This window comes from Macaca fascicularis, chromosome 7 (assembly GCF_037993035.2).
Source record: "Macaca fascicularis isolate 582-1 chromosome 7, T2T-MFA8v1.1".
In the NCBI taxonomy this organism is placed as follows: Eukaryota; Metazoa; Chordata; class Mammalia; order Primates; family Cercopithecidae; genus Macaca; species Macaca fascicularis.
In genome coordinates this window covers 131,026,086-131,046,142 of record NC_088381.1, presented here as the reverse complement: position 1 = coordinate 131,046,142, position 20,057 = coordinate 131,026,086, and the positions used below count along the sequence as shown (strand labels likewise).

At 38.5% G+C, this 20,057-nt stretch overlaps 1 protein-coding gene and 1 long non-coding RNA gene across 2 annotated transcripts in view; one reads left to right on the top strand and one right to left on the bottom strand.

Annotated features, from left to right (window-relative positions):
- The window catches only part of RHOJ (ras homolog family member J), a 103,373-nt gene that overhangs the window by 60,257 nt on the left and 23,059 nt on the right, over window positions 1-20,057 (bottom strand). The gene's annotated exons all lie outside the window — the stretch shown is intronic.
- LOC102137408 (uncharacterized) overlaps window positions 1-20,057 on the top strand; it is an 86,990-nt gene that overhangs the window by 62,436 nt on the left and 4,497 nt on the right. The gene's annotated exons all lie outside the window — the stretch shown is intronic.

Below are 20,057 nucleotides of genomic sequence, written 5' to 3'. Positions count from 1 at the left end.
ACACAGTAGCTACCTCTATGAGTACTTCTAAAATGAATCTGATTTCAGCTTTCTAAATATACCTGAACTGTACAATTTTTTGTTCTCATCTCTCACAAATTATCAAGAAAGATTTTTTCCCTACATGAAAGATTTGCCATGTTAAGCCATGATCTACTGCTGGTGGAAATCAAGGCCAAGAGACGAACTCATTAGAGTGACTCTAGAGTGTGGTGAATATGGTCTGAAGCTTGCCAATGCTTGGCAGCTGAAGAACCAGCAGGACAGAGCAGGGTGGGAAAACAGCCAGGCTTAAGTGGCAAGAAAAATTTCTTTCACACCTAAGTTGTACTTGCTAAAGAATGAGAAGCGTGTGAAAAATCCCTTTGTCTGGCTGTGCTATGATAACAAGACCAGGTGTGATGGAGATAGTCTGACGATCGACACCAATTAATTCAGTCAAACCTTCAAATCCAGTAGAAATTAATAAAAAATCAAACTTTAAACAAATGTGTAGCTAAATTTTCATCAAAATTTCTCAGCTATTTCTGTTGTTTCTGCCATATTTGGATACTATTTGGAAAACCAGAAGAGGAAATTGCCCTTCGAAACCATGAAATTTTAAGTTAAACTGAAACTTAACAAGTGTGTGTTAGAGTTTTTGAGTCACGGCTAACAGGATGCATGCCACATACTAGTCTCCTGCTTTGGCCTAAGAGGGAAGCTAGGAGGATTTTAGAAATGATAAAGACTTTCAAGAACAGACACTTCTTAATGTTTAAAATTAAAAATTTTCTGGGGACTGCAATTGATCTGACATTTATACTGTTTCAAGTGTTGTGCAGAGTACTTTGGAAACTAAAGACAATTATTCTTGTTAAGTTTTAAAGTTTTTTTTTTTCTCATGAAATAAACTGAACTGGTTAATATTTTGTCAGATCATGCTTTCTAGGTTATGTCATCTTATTTCATACGGGTCCAAGCTCCTTCTTAAAAAATAAGAAATTGTTTTTTATTCTCTTGCTCATATTTTCTCTTATTTCTATAGGCAAGCTGTGTATCATGAAACATCTTCTTTTGTCTATTCAAATTCCTTTGAAATAAAGTTCTGCACAGTAGAAAGTCAGCCCTCCAGATTTTTGGGTTCTGCATCCATGGATTCAACCAACCAAGGATCAAAAATATTCAGGAAAAACAGGGACAATTGCCGCTGTACTGAACATATTTTTTTCTTGTCATTATTCCCTAAACAATACAGTATAACAACTATTTGCAAAGAATTTATACTGTATGAAGTATTATAAGTAATCTACAGATGATTTAAAGTATACAGGAGGATGTGTGTAGGTTATATGCAAATATTACACCATGAGCATCCATGGAATTTGGTATCTATGGAGGGTCCTGGAACCAATCCTCTTACAAAGATTGAGAGACAACTCTGTGTGTGTGTGTGTGTATATATATGTGTTTCAAGCCTCTTCCCATGAAGAGAGAATTCTGGACACTTGACTACTTGTCAGTAACTAGAAAGCATTTCATGCCACATACAGACTGGTATGGTTTAACTGTGTCCCCACCTAAATCTCATTTTGAATTTCCACGTGTTGTGGGAGGGACCCAGTGGGAGGTGGTTGAATCACGGGGGCAGGTTTTTCCCGTGCTGTTCTTGTGGTGTTTAATGAGTCTCACGAGAGCTGATGGTTTTGAAAAGGGGACTTTTCCCTGCACAAGCTCGCTCTTTCTCTCTTTGCCTAACACCATCCACGTAGGATGTGACTTGCTCCTCCTCAGCTTTGGCCGTGATTGTGAGGCCTCCCCAGCCATGTGGATCTCTGAGTCCATTAAGGCTCTTTTGTAAATTGCCTGGTCTCGAGTATGTCTTTATCAGCAGCGTGAAAATGTACTAATACACAGACACTGAAAAAAATATTCCAGAAGGCATTCAGCTGGGTAATCTAGCACCATAGCTGTCTTACACAGCAGGCTTCACTGAAGAGACCTTATTCCAAGAAAAGGTACTTTGTCAGGTGACGCATGAAACAGAGCCTGTAGCCTCTCTTGGAACTTGTTGGCCATAAAAGAGAATTCTGTAGGGTCAGAGCAAGAGGAGAGGATGTAGAAAGGAAGGTTTGTTATATGTGGAAAAATATAAAACAATAAAACCTGTTCATGATTGCTTTTAAAACATTGAAATAATTAGGAAATGTATTTAAGGAAGGAGAATTTCTTCCACGTGTTTCCACACGCACATTTTTCTCCTGGGGAACACGTGCTCAAGCAAAAAAGCATTTATTACAGAAAGTCATAAACTTACATTTTGAGATTTCTTCTCTAGGAGAAAATAATTATAACCTCAAGTCTTTTGATAAGTTCTATAGTAGGATTAGCGAATTCGATTTTGTGATATAAACACAGTTCTGGAGTTAATAATGAATGACCAATAGATTTATCTCTAGTACTAAATGGCATTATCAATTTGAAATAGTGTGTGTTACACTATTTCAATAATAAGGGACAGCTATTATTTAAAAAAAATTTTCTTCAAAGAGGATTTTATTCCAGTTTTTTGTTTTGAAAATTTTGAAACATACTGAACAGTTGAAAGAATTATAGGAATACCTTATGACCCCCATCTACATCCAATGATGTTGACAATTTACCACAAATACTTTCTCTTTGCATATATATGCACATATTTTGCCCCCGAACCATTTGAAAGTAAATTGTAGACATGGTGACATTTTACCCATAAATACTTTAGCAGCATCTCCTAAGAATAAGAGCACTCTCTTATATAACCACAGCAGCATGATCATAACCAAGAAAATTCACATTCATTTCTTAATGTAATCTAAATCACTGCATATTAAAATGTCCTTAATTGCCTACAAAATGACTTTAATAGCTTTTTTCTTTTTAAAATCAGAATCCAATCAGCTTAAAACACAGCATTTAATCTATAGCTGTTTCTTCACCTGTTTTTCCTCCCTGTGATAGTGTCTTTTTTTTTTTTTTTGGAGTCCAGGAGAGTTTTCTTGTGGAATGTATCACATTCTGGAGCCAGTAATAGTTCTGATATGCCTTTTGATAATTTAGAGTCCCGAACGAAGAACCCCGAGAACTTAGTCTGGCATATTAGTAAAGAGATAGTCACCAAAATGCTTTCGTCTTAGCATAGAAACCCGAGGAGATTTAGATTAGACAGAAGAAACTTGGCAGGAAACATAATAGTATTTTGGGATCACAATGTTTCTGAGTTTACTGGTTCATAGATATTTTAAAATTAAAAGGAAGGGAACTAATTTCTTTAACAGGGCACCATGCCTCAGTGGATATGTTTAGCAAACGATTGGAATGTTTGTTCAGGGCTTACCAAAGAAATTGTGGTTAAAGAAAACAGTTATCTGCATAATAGTGTGGATGGAGCTCTATGGGGACAGAGAATTTCACCTTTCTTTTCTTAAGTACAAATTCATATATATTTTTTTGGAAAAAAATATATGTGAAAAGTCAAAAGTGAGAAAAATTATGTTAATGGTTTATTTTATCTGTTTTAAATCCTTTCATGTTCAAATATGAAAAACTATATGATTACATTTGTCTATATGCATATATGTGTGTGTACATGTGTGGGTTACATATCCAAAGGCTTTAGATCTGAACAACCACAAAATGGCATTACTATTACTAATACCAATAAAACATATCTCTTTTATATCAGGTCTTTTATATTAAAGTGAAAGGATGATTTGTAGGTAATGTTGAGCATATTCAAATAATCTCTTTAGTGCCTTTTTTTCACTTATCCAAGGCATTGTTATGTACCTATAATATATCAGGCAGTATATTAGGAGCAGGGATGCAAAGATGAACAATAGAACATGATATCTGTCCTTGAGGGATCATAGTTTAGTGGGAGGAGCAGAGATGTACAAAGTTCTATCAGTGTGAACCCTGCTGTAATAAAGGCACAGACAAGGTACTATATGCTTGACCTACAAAAGCCACTCGATAAATATTTGTAGAACACATGGATGAATTAAGGAATCATAGAGTAGGAATCACCCAGTAGAACATCTGGGGAAATAACGAAGCTTGCAAGAAGGAGGTAAAGTTTGAGCTGTGTATTAAAGCTTTTCAGGGACAGTGACGGTTGTACACACCAGGTGGCTTGCACAAATATGGAAATGAGAGTGTGGGACTGACACGCAGTGCAGTGTGGTCCAGTCCCAGGGTTCACCTGGGTGTGGGTGGGGATATGGTTGAAAAGAGGAGTCAGAACACAGAAAATGGAGGCATTTTAAGCCTGTTTAGAGATTCCTAACTCTATTCTGGGAAGGGTTGGGAGCTGCTGAATGCTATTGATCAGAGGATTGATGTGCTTGGATTTGTTGTTATGTTGTTTGGAAGACCTCTCCAGTGGTAACATGGAGAATGAGTCCCAAGGGAGAAGCCAGGCTGGTTAAAGGGCTGTTACTGTATAATGGTCCAGGGAAGAGAGGAGGACTAAATCAGTGACAGTAGGAATGGAGATGACAGATTCAAGAGTTATTTGTCCTGGTAGCCAGGTGTTATTGTAGCTATTAAATAAAATCTAGTTTGTGATTTCAGGAACTAAGGACTTTGATGAATTTATCTAAGAATTTGAAATAAAATTTTCTCTCCCATTATTTCAGTTGTTAGCTACTATCTAGTTTGAGGTTAACTTTCGTAAGCAAAGGCATCATATTACTATCTTTACTTTTCCCTCTTTCAGTTATTTTTTTCAGCATTTTCATTGGGATATAATTTGCATACCACACAATTCATCCATTTAAAGTGCAATTCAATAGTTTTTTGGGTAGAATCCCAGAGTTGTGCAACCGCCACCATAATACATTTCAGCATATTCTAATCACTCTAAAAAGAAACCTTGTACCCATGAGCAGTTACTCCCCGTTCAGCCCCTTCACAGTCCCTGAAAACCACTAATATACTATTTGTCTCTCAGGATTTGGCAGGAAGTTACTTATTTCATGAGCTCAAAGGCCATGCTCTTGAGCACTGTTTGAGAATACAAAGCCCTCTCTTTTTTTTCCTTCCCAACTAACTTTTCCATTTTTTTTACATACCACTTCCCATGATCCTCACATTCTCCTCAATTTATATTGCCTCACCTATCCTTTGGCTACTCACCTCAACTTTGAAGAATTAAGAATACTCATGAAAATATGTCTTTATTGAATGATGGAGGCTGGGTATGGTGGCTCATGCCTGTAATGTCAGCACTCTGGGAGGCCGAGCAGGTGGATTGCTTGAATCCAGGAGTTTGATACCAGCCTGGGCAACATGGTGAAACCCCGTCTCTGCAAAAACACAGAAATTAGCCCAGCATGGTGGTGCATGCCTCTGGTCCCAGCTACTCGGGAGGCTGAGTTGGGAGGACGGCTTGAGCCTGGGAGATGGAGGTTGCAGTGAGCTGAGATTGCACCATTGCACCCCAGTGTGGGTGACAGAGTGAGACCCTGTCTCAAAAAAGAAAAAAAAAAAAAAGAAAGAAAGACAAAAAAAGACTTTAATGGATGAATTGTATGGTATAATTATTATGATTGCATAAATCATATTTATTATTGCCTCTCAATCTTATATGGGAAACATGATAATGTGACTTAATTTTAAACCAACTATGGCTTATTGAGTTTTGATATAGACTGTGTGGTCAAGAGCTGCCTGCAAGGGACCCGTGTGCGTTGGCTTTAGATTCTGGCAAACTTCCTAAACAGCTATTCCGGGAAGTGGCTCTGAGACACAGACTGTGCTTGTTTTCCTTGTTGCCCATTTCCCAGGTACCCTAGCATACCTTTCTCCCTTCTGCTACCATCTGAATCCTCTTTTGGATTATCTTCGATCAGCAAAATGTAGTTTTTAGACAGCTTTCTTATTCTAAATTTAAAGTTAAGGACTTGTGAACAAGTAATCTTTTCACGTATCAGAAAGGAAGAAAGTAGGCCTGAATTCCCAAGAATGTAAGACTTCACTTGAGGATGGCAGGCGTGATTCTCTAGTTGAAAATGATTTGATGAAACTCATAGTGTATGGAGCTTTTACCAAGAAAAATAAAATGTAGGTCTGGAAGAGACCCCAGGAAGTCATGTTGCATCATCCCCTGTCTCAGGCATGCCAGTGTCCTAAGCACTCAACTCTCATGACTGTCTGTTCTTCTTATGAAGAGACCATCACACATGTGTGCCCCATCACTTCCAACCTCATTTCAGTGTTTTAGGAGCCAAACCAACCGATATTAATCCACACTGGTTTTGTTTATGGGCATTTTGTATTATTTACTCTTCCCTGGATATAGGAAACTGAGCATAGCCAAAGAAAATATAGTCTATGAGATGAGATATTACAAAAGGACAATGAAGTTGTATCAAGTATCTTTCCCACATGAACAAAAATAACAATAGCAGAAGCCACTGATGTTTGTTCAACACTGCTACATATACTGATACATTGGCTTATGTAATCCTCATAAGTTTTAGGTGAAATAAGTCCTATTATTATCCTCATTTCATACATGAAGAAACAATAGCTTAGAGAGTTTAAGTGACTTGTCTAAAATCAAGTCACCACTGCAATACTGAGCTGAGTATTTAATTTGTGCATATTTGATTTAAAATCACATCTTTTGACCACTGTACATGTGTGTGCATCCATTCCTAGCATGGCTATAAAACGTTATTGTAATGTGAAGTTTTGCAAAAGCATGACTAGTTCTTTGCCCATGGAACCAGGAAAAACAATGGTTGAAGCAGAGCATGTTATAAAGAAAGTGATTTCACTTTATTTGAGTAGTTGTTAATATCACCGAGCAAGGTAGTTGTGTTCACTAGTGAATTATGGAACTGGTAAAAATTTCTGTGCTTATTCATAAGTACTCTCTTATGTCCACTATAAAGGGCTTATAAAATCTGAGGAAAAAGGTAGGGATGGATACAAATCATTGTTGGAATTGAGGAAGAACTAACATATAAAAATAATTAAAAGTGAAAGTCTTGGCCAGGCGTGGTGGCTCACACCTGTAATCCCAGCACGTTGGGAGGCCGAGGCAGGCAGATCACCTGAGGTCAGGAGTTTGAGACCAGCCTGGCCAACATGGTGAAACCTCATCTCTATTAAAAGTACAAAAATTAGCCAGGCATGGTGGAGGGCACCTGTAGTCCCAGCTACCTGAGAGGCTGAGGCGAGAGAATTGCTTGAACTTGGGAGGTGGAGGTTGCAGTGAGCTGCACTCCAGCCTGGGTGACAGAGTGAGACTCCATTAAACTTCCATTCATTCACTCAAAAAATATTTATTGAGTGCAGGAATTCTTCTAAATGCTAGAGATATGGCCCCCTTTTCTTAATAGACAGATAATAAAGAAGTGTGTGTGTGTGTGTGTTTGTGTTTGTGTGTATGTACATATGTGTGTGCAATGTATTAGATAGTGATAAATTCTACTGAAAAATAAGGCAAGATGAGTGGAGAGTAGCTCCTTTTTACCCAACTTGATTAGGGAAGACCTTGCTGCTAACGTGACATTTGAGCAGGGTTCTGAAGAAGGTGTGAAGGACAGTCATGTGAGTACTGGGGGCATAAATGCTGGGCAGTGGGAACTACTGCTAGTTCTGATGGTACTGTTATATAGAAGAACAATGTCAAATCAAAGGGAAATAGAGAATAGACAGTGGGAACTACTGCTAGTTCTGATGGTACTGTTACATAGAAGAACAATGTCGAATCAAAGGGAAATAGAGAATAGACATGTCAAATAATGCCAGATAATAAGAAAGGAAGGAAAGCATTTAAACATAGTTATAGGGAGAAAAACTAGAAAACACCAAAGTCAGTGGACTTGATGGCAACTTCAAAGGCTTTATGTGAGGGACAACATTTCTGTTTTCAGTAGGACTCCACTTGGGTCTGGGGAATTTCCTTCTAAATCTTGGTCAGTCTTAGATACCTATAGAAATTGTACTTATCAGGTTTTTTTTTTTTTAATAAAAACGTTTTTTGTTGTTCAGTTTCCTGTGACTATTTTTAGGATTGTCCATGCACATACCTTTGCTTCCATCACCACCACCACCCCACTTTGCCCTCCCACACACTGTTTTTCTGTCATGGTGGTTGAGGCAATCTTTAGACACACCAGCTGGTGTTCTCAGGTCATTAAATCCCAGAAATTGAAAGGAGAGAGAAATATGTGGAGAAGGGAGAAAATTCTTTGCTGCCTAAATTTGGGTAACTATTCCTTAGGGATAATTAGTGTTGACATGTTAAGAGTCAACATGGTATGGTGGAAATGGTTCTAAAATAACCCCAGTGATCCTTGACCCCTGGTATTACTCCCATGTTTATGTTACTGTTACCTGGCAAAGGAGATTTTGCAGATGCAATGAAATTACCAATCAGCTGCCCTTAAGATAAGGAGATTATCTGGATGAACCTGACCTAGTCACATGTTCCCTTTAAAAGCAGAGAGTTTTCTCTAGCTGGTAGCATAAGGGAAAATTAGCGATTTAAAACAGGAGAATCTGTTGTGAAGGCAGTGCTTCATTGATAGCTTTGCAGATGGAGGGGGCCATGTGTCAAAGACTGTGAGTGACCTCTAGAAACTGAGAACAGTGCTTGGCTGATGGCCAGCAAGGAAATAGGAACCTCAGCTCTACAATCCCAAGGATACAAATTCTGCAAAAAGAATAAGCTTAGAAGCAGATTCTTCTCCAGAGACTCCTGATAAGACCAGCCTGGCCACAATTTGATTTTGACCTTATTATATCCTAAGCAGAGAATCTATTCATGCCTGCTGGACTTCTGACCTACAGAACTGGGAGCTAATAAATGAGCATTGTTTCAAGTCACTAAGATTGTGGTAGTTTGCCATACAGCAATAGAAAATCAATACATAATACTAACATGCTTAAGTTCAAACTAACGTTCCTCCTTCTCTTTTTTGCTTTAAAGCAGTTATTTGGACCCAAATAATTTGGACTCACTTCGTAGATATACTGTCTAAGCAAATAGTGTTGAGCATTTTACTTCTAAAAGGAAATAACTTATTTCCTATTGACTTTTTCTTGACAAGCATTTTGTACACCTTGTATGAAGCAGGTACCGTGCCAGATGCTTAGAGATTTGGTTCCTCTTATGAAACTTGTATTTTAGTGAAAGAGACACCTCAGTAAATAGGCCATCACAATACAGTGTGATAGGTGCTATGACAGGTCAGAAGAAGGAGCTGTGAGAGCATGTAGGGAAAGCAGGCAATCCTCACGGCGGGCTCTGGAAGGCTTCTGGAAGAAACTCGGAAGGTAATGCTGCCATGAGTTCCTTAAAAAATTACTTAATTGTGAATGCATAATAACATTCATGAGTAAAAACATAAAAAATATATAAATGCATGCAGTGAATAGTCCATTTCCCACTCATGTTTCTCATTTATCCAGTTTACAACCTCCAATAGATGACTGGTGTGTTAGTGTTTTGTTTATTCTTCAGATTTTTACAGTGTGTGTGCATTGCAATTGTGTTTCTATTCTGTTTTAGTCTTTTTTACACACATGGAAGCACACTATACACATTTTTCTGTAGTTTGACTTTTTTCACATAAAACTTTATCATGAGATATTTATTGATCAATTCTTTAAGTGCTTCCTTTTTATTTTTAACAATTGCATGGTATTCCATTTTATGAGTGTGTCATCCTTTACTGAATCAGTCCCCTGTTCTTAGATAGCTGGATTATTTCCAATTGTTTGCTATTACAAGCAATGCTGCCAAGAACAAGTCTGTAAGTCACTCTGCACATGTATGAGAACAGCTGTAGGACAAAATTTCAGAAGGAAGGATTGTTGGGTCAAAAGAATATGTGTTTGAAATTCTGATAAATTTGCTCTCCAGTTTACATTCCCACCATCAATCAATGGATGAGTTTTCTTTAAGAAAGATAATCCAACAACAGAAATACAAAGTTAGTGTAAAAGTATACACATATTTTATTTAGAATGAGAAACATATCAAGCCTTTTATCACCTCTGCAACTTATCCTTCCAGTGCTGGGTGCCTGGACATGCTCATAGGACAATGGAATCTATGGCCTTTAACCTCTGTCCTACAGCACGAGGGGAGTTGGTAGGCAGGCCACAGGAATATTCTTGGAAGCCATTCTTATCCTAGGGAGGCTAGCAATAACTTAACCGGGCATAAAAGCAGCAAAACCCTATACCGATGTGACTAAATTCAAATTAATTAATCCATGACCATGTGAGCACCTTTTTACAGCCATTCCAGAACCTTGGAAGGTGCCCCTGCAAATGAGGGGCTCTGAATTGTAATCTTCATTAGCTTCTTGTAAATCCGTCTTTGGTGTTTATTTTTCTACATCTTTGCCAGTCAAGTGTGTTATTAAGCTAGAATCATTGTCAAATCCAGCAGTCTCAAAGTATTTGTTGAATAATTTGCTTTTCTTCTGCCAAAGTCCCCTTTGTATTTTCTGTGTTTTCGGCTTTCTATACAGTACTGTTTTGGACTGTTGGTACATTTATTTGTCAGTCCCACACTGCTGTAATTAGAGATTTTATTATCTGTTTTAATGACTTGTAGGGTATTGCTCCTTTTTGTGTCCTTTAGATTTTTCTTCATTCAATTTCTCTGCATTCTTTTGGTTAAGACGCTTATAGGACCAGCTCAGATTCAAGAGTTGAGGAATAAACTCCTTTTATTGCTATATAGAGGAGGGAGATGTATAGATGCCTTGATGTATAGAGGGAGGGACATGTTATATATAGAGGGAGGGAAGGAACTGACAGTGGTCAACATTGAGGCTATCATACCATCATTTCCCTATTTTGTTGTTTAAATTAAATTTTAGTAATTCATTTTTCTGATGCCTTAAATATCTTCCATGAAGATGATCATATCATCTTTCTCCTCAGGCCTACTAAAATGATACATTTTATTAACAGATTTTCTGATGTTGCACCATCCTTAAAACACTTTGGATAACTCCTGCACCTGGCTGCTGAATTCTATTTGGCAGTATTTTATATATGACTTTTGTATTGATATTTCTACTGCTTAATAATTGTTTTCTTTTTTTTATCAGCCATATGGTAGTCATGTATTGATATTTCTAAAATGAGATTATTCTGTAGATTTCTTTAGTTAAATCTTTGTTGGGCTTTGGTATTAGTGTTATACTTATTTCACAAAAGTAATTTGTAACTTTTCCTTCTTTTTTGATGCTCTCGAATAGTTCTAATATCACGTAAATGGTTTGGTAGGATTTTCCTACAAAATCATCTGGTTCTGGTACTTTCATTTGTAGGTTGTCCTACAGAACCCTTGGAGATTGGTAATTTTTTTTTTGCTGGGGGGCGGTGGTTAGCCCTTTAACAACTTTCTCTATTTCTTCTCTGGAAATATTTCTTTTGAGATTTTTTGTCTGCATCCACTTGATCTACCATAGACTGAGAGAAGTGAACTAAAGATTACTTTTACCAATGTGTTCCTATTTCTCTTCTATATTTTCTAGATTTTACTTTCAGACTATTGATACTATGTTATATCATGCATTGATAGTTATACGTTATATTCTCACTTTGTTTTGAGCTCTTTAGCATTATAAACTGCCCTCTTCTCTTTTGGTACATTTTGATCTGAATTTTACTGTGTTTGATAATACAGTCAAGACCTTGCTTCCTTTTATGCATTTATCTTATGAACTTTTGACTATCTTTTAACAAATATTTTTCTGAATCATTTAGTTTTGGGTATGTCTTCCGTATACAGCATAAAACCGGGTTTTGCTTTGCAATTCATTCAGAAATACTCTTTTTTAAAAAAGGTTAATTTTGGCCATTTACAGTTATTGATATGACAGTTATGATTGGTCTTAATTCTTTCATATTACATATTCTATATTTAGAATAAATATTCTGGTATGTATAGCACTGATATTTAAGAATGCTCACATTTTTGTACTAGGTATTAATTCATCATTGTTAATTTCATATAATGGCCTTTTTCTTCCATTTTTTAGAGTATTTATTATTTCCTTACTATGAACAACGATAAATACATATTTTCTTTCTCTCCTCTTCACTTCCTTTTTGCCATTATCCAATTTCAGTGAATAGTATTATCTTTCTTAGGATTTATCACATGTATACGTCTATTATTAAACTTGTTAGCTTTAAGTGTTCTTTTGATTTCCAAGTTTCTACAGAAGAAGCAATTGGTGTATGTGCCCATTGTTCCCCACCCCCTTTCTTATTTCCGTTCCCAATTGTTGTTGATGGTATTATTATTATTGTTTGAGATAGGGTCTCACTTTGTTGCCCAGGCTGGAGTGCAATGGTGCGATCTCGGCTCACTGCAACCTCTGCCTCCTGGGTTCAAGCAATTCTCCTGCTTCAGCCTCCCGAGTACCTGGGACTACAGGCACCTGCCACTGTGCTTGGCTAATGTTTTTTGTATTTTTAGTAGAGATGAGGTTTTGCCATGTTGGCCAGGCTGGTCTTGAACTCCTGACCTCAAGTGATCCACCCGCCTAGGCCTTTCAAAGTGCTGGGATTACATGCATGAGCCACCGTGCCCAGCCATATTATTTTTATACTGGAAAGGCTTCTTATACTTACATTTTGTTCTGTCAGTTTAATACCTACATTTGTTGTGTCTTAGTTCTACTGCTAAATACATTTACTGTTAACTCCTAGTGCTATTACTATAGGTTCCTCAATCTTTGCTGCTTGAAATTTGTCTTATATTAGTTTATTTCTCCAAGAAAGCCTCATGAGACCAGTATTCCTAGAGTCCTTGCATATTCAAAACAGTTTGTTTGTAGCCATTACTTGAAGTATTATTTGCTGAATGTAAGAATACTTAGCTCAGCTGGGCGTGGAGGCTCACGCCTGTAATCCCAGCACTTTGGGAGGCCGAGGCGGGTGGATCACCTGAGGCCAGGAGTTCGAGACCAGCCTGGCCAACATGGTGAAACCCCATCTCTACTAAAAATACAAAAATCAGCTGGGTGTGGTGGCAGGCGCCTGTAATCCCAGCTACTCGGCAGGCTGAGGTGGGAGAATTGATGGAACCCAGGAGGTTGCAGCGAGCCAAGATCGCACCACTGCACTCCAACCTGGGCAACAAGAATGAAACTCTGTATATTAAAAAAATAAAATAAAATAAAATAAAAAAGAATAGTTAGCTCACACTTCGTTTCTTTGGATTATCATTAGGTATTGCCCCATCATCTTCTAGTATTAGGAATAGGTTTTTTTTTTTGTTGTTGTTGAGACAGAGTCTCGCTCTGCCGCCCAGGCTGGAGTGCAGTGGCCGGATCTCAGCTCACTGCAAGCTCCGCCTCCCGGGTTCACGCCATTCTCCTGCCTCAGCCTCCCGAGTAGCTGGGACTATAGGCGCCCGCCACCTCGCCCGGCTAGTTTTTTGTATTTTTAAAGTAGAGACGGGGTTTCACCATGTCAGCCAGGATGGTCTCGATCTCCTGACCTCGTGATCCGCCCGTCTCGGCCTCCCAAAGTGCTGGGATTACAGGCTTGAGCCACCGCGCCCGGCAGGAATAGGTCTTACTACCATCTAATACACTCCCTTCATCTCATTAAGTGATGTGATCTTTTTTGCCTGTCTCTTTAAAGCTAGCATTCTTTAACTTTTCTAGGAGTTGTATTTGCATTGATTGTGCCAGGTTAATTATCCTAGCAAAAATTTTTCAAGGTGTAGATTCATGTCTTTCACTCCAGGATATTTTTTTTCTTGAGCAATATTCAAATCTGGTCTATGATGTTACTATGCTTTTATTCTTTTATCCTTTGGGAACTCCAGTTATACATATGCTGAGTTTCCCTTGTTTATTCTTTTATATGTAATTTTATATATTATATTCATATTTTATTATTTTATTTGTATATTGTTTTATACATAGTTTTCTCTCTAATTCTTTTAAGCTATTTATGTTACATCTGGCTTACTTTTCATATCTCTATTCTCATACCCCTTAATGTGTTTTCTACAGGGTCTGTTTCCAATTTTATCTGCATTTCTCTGATGGCTTTATTTTTCCTTCTAGTTCTTTCCTGAGTTTTGCTAGCCCACATTCCACTATCTCCACGTGTCTTGCCATCTCTTCTTGATTTCTTGCATTTTTGCCTTGTTGTCTTTCTTAATAGAGGTAATTGTTTCATTATGTTTTTCTCAGTTATAGCAAAATATTTGTTCACAATATTTACCTATCATATGGCATTATTTTTCCTGAAAACGAGTCTCATCTGCTAATAAATTTTGCTGATTTTTTTCCTCCTTTATTTCTTCTGGCACCTTTAAGTGCAATACTAGTTTCTTTCAAAAATTGATTATTATATGAAGAGGTGAATTTTTCTGTATAAGCTATTGTGAATGGTCATGAGAAGGGGTCAAAGGGGTATTCCTGATTGGGCAGGTTTTTTTACATGAAAAGGCTGATACTTTCAATTGTTACAGAGACTATGTCTTCAGATAAATATGGCTCGATCTACATTATTCTTCCTGAAGCCCTTAGCTTCTGTGATGTGAACTGGGTCTATTGAAGGCTTTTGATACCTGCAAGATTCATCTCTTTTCTGAACCTCTTTTATATACATGGGTTGTAGTCCTTTTCCCCTCCAGGCATGTCCCTCGCCTTCAAAAAAAGTATATTTTTATGGGACATTTCTGAGACCTGACACCACTGGTCCTTCTTTCTACTTCCCACTGTTGTCTCTTCTGTGAATTCTGTTGTTTTTTTGGCATCCTTTTCAAAAATACTTTAGAGTCTGTGTCCTCGTTTTACTGAAAATACAATTTGTGTTTTTGTTTCTCATTTTTCTTTTGGATAGTTTTCAGGAATAGAAGAGAAGAAAACTGGATTTATACAATCATGGTCATATCAGAAGTCTCAATGAGATATTGTTATTTTTACAGAAGTAAAGATGAAAACATCAGGCCGGGCGCGGTGGCTCAAGCCTGTAATCCCAGCACTTTGGGAGGCCGAGGCGGGCGGATCACAAGGTCAGGAGATCGAGACCACAGTGAAACCCCGTCTCTACTAAAAATACAAAAAAAAAAAAATTAGCCGGGCGCGGTGGCGGGCGCCTGTAGTCCCAGCTACTCAGGAGGCTGAGGCAGGAGAATGGCGGGAACCCGGGAGGCGGAGCTTGCAGTGAGCCGAGATCGCGCCACTGCACTCCAGCCTGGGCAACAGCGTGAGACTCCGTCTCAAAAAAAAAAAAAAAAAGATGAAAACATCAAATAGGTTTTCAGAAACTCTCAGTATGCATTTTAGAGTTGAAATTGCTTGAGAAATGAAAGATTTTCAATGTTTATGGGAATAGGGATGAGATTGTTTATAAATGGCTTTCTTTTCTTTTTTCTTTGATAGCAAATATAACCCTCTCCTGGAAAGCTGGAGGCAATTTATGTTGCTCCAAGGGGAAATTTTTCTCCTGCATCAACTTCTAACCTTTATTGTTTAAAAATATATAAATGAGGCCAGGTGTGGTGGCTCATGCCTGTAATCCCAGCACTTTGGGAGGCCGAGGCGGATGGATCACGAGGTCAGGAGATCGAAACCATCCTGGCTAACACCGAGAAACCCCGTCTCTACTGAAAATACAAAACATTAGCTGGGCGTGGTGGCTGGCGCCTGTAGTCCCAGCTACTCGGGAGGTTGAGGCAGGAGAGTGGCGTAAACCCGGGAGGTGGAGCTTGCAGTGAACCGAGATCATACCACTGTACTCCAGCCTGGGCGACAGAGCGAGACTCCATTAAAAAAAAAAAAAAGAAAAAAAGTATAAATGATAGTTTATTTAAGTGATAGTTGGATACATCTGAGGACACTGGCTTTCCTTGAAGATTGACCTCAAACACTTCCAAAATTGAGATGGGGTCGAGGGGCTGGGCTCAGGGCTCCCAAACTGGGAGTGTGGGGTAAGAGTGAGCATTAACTTCCAAAGTCAGAATGCTAGGGGAATCAGGAAAGAAACAAACAAAATCTTCCAAATAACTAAATTCTAGATCTATCCTAGTAGGGACTCATTGTGCTTATTAACTATTCTGTTTAAAGCAGGCCTGGATTTTTCACTAGATAATACATTGTTTTAGGTATAGTATCAACAGTAAACAGTACAATTACAATGATGTCTTTTAGAATAGAGTGTTTTAATATCCAAACGTTCTTATTGGGAGTCTTTCTAAGGTCATACAAATGGATTTACATGCTTGATTAGAAACGATTCTTCTGGTACTGTGGCTGAGGGATGTGGACTGTGCAGATCCCCCCTCCCCCAACTGCTGCTGAGATAATGCAAACAGCTCGGAGGCATTTCTACCCATAAAAGGAACAAGACCGTGCGCATGAGTTACAGTACATGAAGCAGAGACCTCCAGTTCTGAGCCCTATTTCTGGCACTCATGTATTCATATTGCTTATGTATGTGTGAAGGAACAAATAAAGATTAACTACATTCTTAGAGATGCAGTGTTGGGGAAAGAGGATGTCTTTGGTTTTAGGATTTTGCTGTGCCTTGTGGCTAATTACACCTTATGTCATTCTACACTCCTGGCACACTTAATACATTAAGTGATTTTTTATTAATAAGAAACAATAACATTTTATAGTGCTTTCCAGCACACAAACGCTTTCATGTGCATTATATAATGTGTGATTTCTTGGGAGTATTTGGCTAGCAAAGATTAATTGCCTGGGGACTCCTGGAGCACTGTGCTATCAAGAAGACAGGATATTTCCTAAGTACCTGGTTTCAATGTAAAATGACATAGTAGAGAGAGATTGTGAGCTGTGGCAATAAATTTGCTCAACAAGCTATTTTTAGAGGCTCTCAGGATTGAGTGAAATTGGACTATGAAATGAGACTATAAAAACCTTTAAAGAACTTTCATGGATAATACTATCATTTCTTTAAAAAAATTAAAACATGTTGACATCATCTTTTTAGGATGAGGTTGAACCCTAATCTGAAAAAGCAGAGTTTGTGTAGGGGTATTGGAGAACAATACTCGAGGAATATATTAGTATATCTCCCTCCTTCTTGTACCACCAAGAGAGAGGAAGTCTTTGTGTCTCTGTCTCTGCCTTTCTCTGTCTTTTCTTCCAGTGGTGCCCTTGAAATTCAAGGTTGGGATATTCATATTTAAAACATCCTTCCCAGCACTGAACTAATGCGATAGGTATGAAAGTTAGCCTCTATGAATATTTCATAACTTTTCCATGAAACTCTGCAGATAATAATTACCTCCCAGTAAGAGGAGCACTGATATAGGGGAATGAGAGAATGGGGTTTTGGGCAATACTCAACTTGTAGATCCTGAGATGATGGGAGAGTAGGGTAATCGTTAAACATGTCAGATGTAAATGTAAACTTGGATGAAGAGGAGAGAAAAGTGATCTGCAACACTAAGGGAGAGTCATCTGTCAAGGGTGGGGGCTCAACACAGAGAAGCCGGGTGGGGCCTTGGAGGCAGAGGAAAATAGGACCTCTTTCCTAGACCAATAGGTCCACCAGAACCAATAGTCCAGATGGCTGACCATCATTTCCTGCTTCTCAACTATACCCAGCAGAGTGCATAAAACTTGGAGAAAGTGCCTCCAGGACGGAACATCTTCACACATGACTTGCATCTCTAAATTCTGTGAAAAACAAACTCAAGGTCCACTGATTTGCTCATGAGCCCAAACTCTGCTCTGACTCCTTCTTGTCCTTTGTCATTCAACAATGATAGGTGAGATGAGAGCAGGAGGAGCTATGTCCTTCCTTCCCTAGCTCCTTTGTGTTATCCTGAAACACAGAGGTGAGGAGGGCAATAAATAAGATGCTTTTTAAAAAGTTGCATTCCCCAGCACTTTGGGAGGCCGAGGTGGGCAGATCACAAGGTCAGGAGATCGAGACCACGGTGAAACCCCGTCTCTACTAAAAATACAAAAAATTAGCCGGGCGCGGTGGCGGGTGCCTGTAGTCCCAGCTACTCAGGAGGCTGAGGCAGGAGAATGGCGTGAACCTGGGAGGCGGAGTTTGCAGTGAGCCGATTGTGCCACTGCACTCCAGCCTGGAGGACTCCATCTCAAAAAAAAAAAAAAAAAAAAAAGAAGAAAAAAAAAGTTGCATTCTTCTGCCTTTGTTCTCTTGACATTCAGTTCCACCATAACACCAGGCTGTGCCCATTATGTAGTGAATCCACTCACACCGAAGTCTTCTCAGAGCCTCTGCAGGAGGATGCCACGACCACTTTGGAAATTGCATGGCAACGTCATATTCAAACCTGTCTAGTTTAAATTTCTCATTTTGCAGTTTAAAATGAACTCCTTGGGCTTATCCATGGGAGATGCATAACACAGTTCTCATCACTGGGAAATGTGTTTCTGACACTGGAAAAAGTGCTGTATCCTTTCATATATAATGCTGATTTTATTTCTAATGTCAGAGAATGCTATCACCATTCTCCAGAGCTAGCAATACAATCAGCATTTATTACCAAGTACCTACTATAAGCCCATGTGTGACAGGAAGAAAGAGGCTTACCTTGTGAGAAGGAAGAGCCTGGCAGAGGGATTAGGAGTGTGTGTATATATATATATATATATATATATTTTTTTTTTTTTTTTTTTTTTTTTTTTTTTTGAGACAGAATCTCACTCTTTTGCCCAAGCTCAGATCAGTGGCTCGATCATGGCTCATTGCAGCCTTGATCTGGGCTCAAGTGATCCTCCCACCTCAGCCTCCTAAGTAGCTAGGACCACAACCACGCACCACCACGTCCGGCTCATTTTAAATTTTTTTTGTAGAGATGGGGTCTCCTCATGTTGCCCAGGCTGGTCTCGAACTCCTGGACTCACACAATCTCCCTGTCTTGGACTCCCAAAGTGCTGGGATTACAGGTGTGAGCTACTGTGCCCAGCCTGAGCAGCTGTTTTAGAGAGGGTCTCATGTAGCTGAGAGACAACAGAGGAGAAGTAGGAAAGTTTGTGGGGTCTTACTGCCTCAAGAGACCAAGCACAACATAGATATTTAGAAATAGAACAGAGTGTCAGATTCTTTAGTAAAAAATTCCATTTTGCTTTTTGAATTTCTGTATCATTAGCCATTGAAGGATAGTGTGTATGAGGGAGGAAGGAGTTTGGGAAGTCAAGTTAAAATGCAGTCTTTTGTATTCCAGGGAACACTTTGATCTTTTCTGAGAATATCCAGCTCCCTTAAGTTAGGTGCCTACTCTGATGTAACGGAACAGGATTCCAGGCAGATCCTTCTCTCGAAAGCACATCTCCTGGCCAATGAGATGGAGCTGCCCAGCCAGGATTTCTGGCACTGGGTATTTCCTCAGCTTGTCTTCCTCTCTAGATTACATGGATTACATGGAATCTTCTTGTTTCTGAGACCTGAATTTTGTTTGTTTGGTTGGTTTTTGTTTTTTTTTTTTTCTATTTAATGTAACCAACCAGATTTTTTTTTCTTTTAACTTTTAAGTTCAGAGGTACATGTGCAGGTTCGTTACATAGGTAAATTTGTGTCATGGGGTTTATTGTACAGATTTTTTTTTAATCACCCAGGTATTAAGAGACTTGATATTATAATGAGAAAAGAGCAGAAGTTTGGGGAGTAATAGAGGAGGATCACTGTCTGCACCAAAGAGGATACTAACGAATCCTAGTGGAACAAAGAATGGGGATTAAAAAAACCTTGTCCTTGAAGAATCACAGAGAAAAATGTTATTTAATTTTATCTTTCTATAGATTTGATAGACATTGCTTGGGGATAGACTTGCATTATTTCTTCAGAATCTCTGATTAATTCACCAAAGAAGAAATATGCTAGTCCTTGCATCGCAGCGTAATTTCCATAACTGAATTTCTATGATTCTCATATATACCATTAAAATATTTTAAGTCATTTTATTTCTTAATAAAGGATGAAATTTAAATAGTACTATCATGAAATTTGGCTCATCAGAAGCTGCTCGTCAAGTTAATGTACTGCTGCTTTTCTCTTAGAGAGATGTGCATTCTCCTTCA